Genomic DNA, 3,024 nt, shown 5'->3' with positions numbered 1-3,024 from the left:
ACCAGTCACTACTGGAACAACTTTTGCACATCGCAGTTCCCACAACCTTTTTATTTCCCTTTTCAGATCTTGGTACTTTTCTACCTTCTCTAATTCTTTTTCTGCAATCCTCGTATCTGCAGGTACGGCAATATCAACTATTAGAGCCTCTTTCTTTTCCTTATGAATTACTATAACATCTGGTCTTCTTGCCTGAATGACGTTATCACATTGTACATTGATATCCCACAGAATTTTCACGGCCTCGTTCTCAACAACACTCTCTGGGGTGTGTTCATACCACTTATCTGAATGCTCAAGCCCATGTTTCCTACACAAATCCAGTGTACTTTCTTTGCCACGTTATCGTGACGTCTTTTGTACTCTTTCTGGGCTAATTTCTCGCACTCTGAAACAATATGTTGTATGCTTTCACCTCGTTTACCACACATTCTACACAGTGGACTGTTGTTGCTCTTATCTATATAATGCTTCACGTAGTTGGTCCTTATTGCTTGCTCTTGTGCAGCACATAGGAGTGCTTCCGTTTCAACCTTCAAATCACTCCTTGACAGCCATTCCCAAGATTTAACCCTGTCTACCTTATCTGGCATCTCTCTAACGAATTGCCCATGCATTGCCTTTCCTGTCCATTTTTGTTTGAGCTCTTCTGCCTTTTTCCTTTTGAATTCTTCTTTCTCCATTGTTTCCTCTGTCTGTATGGTTCCTGATGCACACACACCTCTTATCAACAACTCTTCTGAGTTTGCCACATAAAAACCTAAGCTGTTTTCTTCTCCTTTTACACATTGTTCCACACTGATAAGGCCACGACCTCCTTCCTTCCTTTTCATATATAGTCTGTCTACATCACTCTTGGGTGCATGGCACCATGCATTGTCAGGTTTTTTCTTGTCTTTCTGTCGATACTTTTCAGTTCACTCTCTCTTCAGCTTATTATTCCTGCTCCATATCTGAATATTGCTACTGCCCAGGTATTAATTGCAGTTACTTTGTTTCTTCCATTCAACTTGGACTTTAGAATTAACCTCAGCCGTCGCTTATACTCCTTCATTGTTTTCTCTTTCATTTCATTCTCCTTCACCTTATCTAATTCCACAATACCCAGATAAGAATATCCTTCTTGTTCAACTTCTTTTATTATCTCATCATTCGGTAATTCTATGCCCTCACATCTTACAATCTTCCCTCTTTTTAGGACTAGAACCCACATTTCTTGATTCCAAATTCCATGCCTATATCAGTACTAAAAATGTGAGTAGTCTGTATTAGGGAGTCTATCTGTTCTTCACTCTTGGAATATAGTTTTAAATCATCCATAAAGAGTAGGTGATTAAGTTTATACTCCTTTTTCCCCCACTCATAGCATATATTTACCTTTCTGAGTAATGACGATAATGGTATCATGCTCAAGACAAATAACAATAGTGACAAACTATCCCCTTGGAATATCCCTCTTTTAACATCCACCTCGCCGAGTTCCTCTCCATTGGCAGTTAAGGACAACTTCCACTGCACCATGCTTCTTTGCAAAAACTCTCTCACGTTACCAGCTATTCCAAACATTTCCATGCACTCACTAATCCAACTATGGGGAACGAAGTCATAAGCTTTCTTATAGTCTATCCACGCCATAGCCAGATTAGTGTGCCCTTTCCTGCAATCCTTCAGGATTGTTTTGTCAATCAATAACTGATCTTTTGTACCCCGACTCTTTCGCCTGCAACCTTTTTGTTCATCAGGTAGTAGCTGTTCTCTGTCTAGGTAATCGTACATTTGATCAGCTATGATTCCTGTCATCAGTTTCCACATCAGTGGAAGGCATGTTATCGGCCTATAGTTCTCAACCGTATTCCCTTTCCTGGGATCCTTCTGGCACAACACTGTCCGTCCATGTGTTAACCATTTGGGAAGGGTATCCGTTCCCATCAAAATCTTATTTAGTTGATCAGCAATTCTGTCGTGCATGTTGGTCAGGTTTTTGATCCAATATCCTGGACACCATCTTTGCCTGGAGACTTCCAGTTTGGCATTTTCTTAGCTTGTTTTCTGACATTTTCAATACTTATAGTGACCCCTTCCTGTGAGTGTCTCCCTTTAAATTCATCCTTTAACTCAGACAGCCATTCTGCACCTTTGTTATGTTCCTTCTTCACTGTCCAAATATCACCCAAAACCTTCTACTCTCCTCAGCATCTAGTACCTCGTTTGTTCTAGCTTCATCCCCATTCAATTCCTTGTAAAAAAATTCTGGTCAACACTAAATGTTCGATTTTGTCTGAACTGGTTAATCCTTTGATCGTATCTCTTAATTTTTGCACTTTTGGCAATCATTCTTTGTTTCAATTCTTCAACCACAGTTTTAATACCTTTCTTATTCACCCGATATTTCTCTTTCAGTCTCTGCAATTTTTCATTTTTCTTGTGGCTGAGTTCACTTCTTAAGTCTCTCTCTAGTATGTTTACATCTTTCCTTATTCTTTTGATATCATCTCCAATGCGGCGTTTCCACCAAGGATCTTTCATAGCTCAAAATTCCATCTTCTTTAACCCTAGCTGTTCTGCAACCCATACAGTTGCTGCCCTTATCAATTCATTAGTTTCTGTGATGTTTTTGGTTTCAATGTGGCGAATCATTTGATTTACTCTATTCATTTCTCTCTTCAGTTTGTTCTTATCAACCTTTTTAAAGGATATTCCTTCTGCTGTTTTCTTTTCAACATGAATTTTCCTTAGATTCTCAACAATTACCCTTTGACTTTCAGACAAGATATTCTCTAACACATCATCATCTTCGACAACAAAACCTCCATTTTGCTGATCATTTTCCTCTACATTTACATCATCCACCAAATTTTCCTCAACATCGCCATCCACAAAGTTTTCGTTATCTATCTCCTCTCTACCATCCTCCTCATCATTATTAGCTTCTCTTTCCTCTCCCTCTATAACACTTCTTTTTATCATTTCCAACTCAAGTTCTGAAAGCCAACCGTTCTTTCTGATGGCTCTGGCCTGGTCACA

The sequence above is a fragment of the Penaeus monodon genome, chromosome 17, assembly GCF_015228065.2.
Source record: "Penaeus monodon isolate SGIC_2016 chromosome 17, NSTDA_Pmon_1, whole genome shotgun sequence".
Classification (NCBI taxonomy): Eukaryota; Metazoa; Arthropoda; class Malacostraca; order Decapoda; family Penaeidae; genus Penaeus; species Penaeus monodon.
This window is presented reverse-complemented; position numbering follows the sequence as displayed.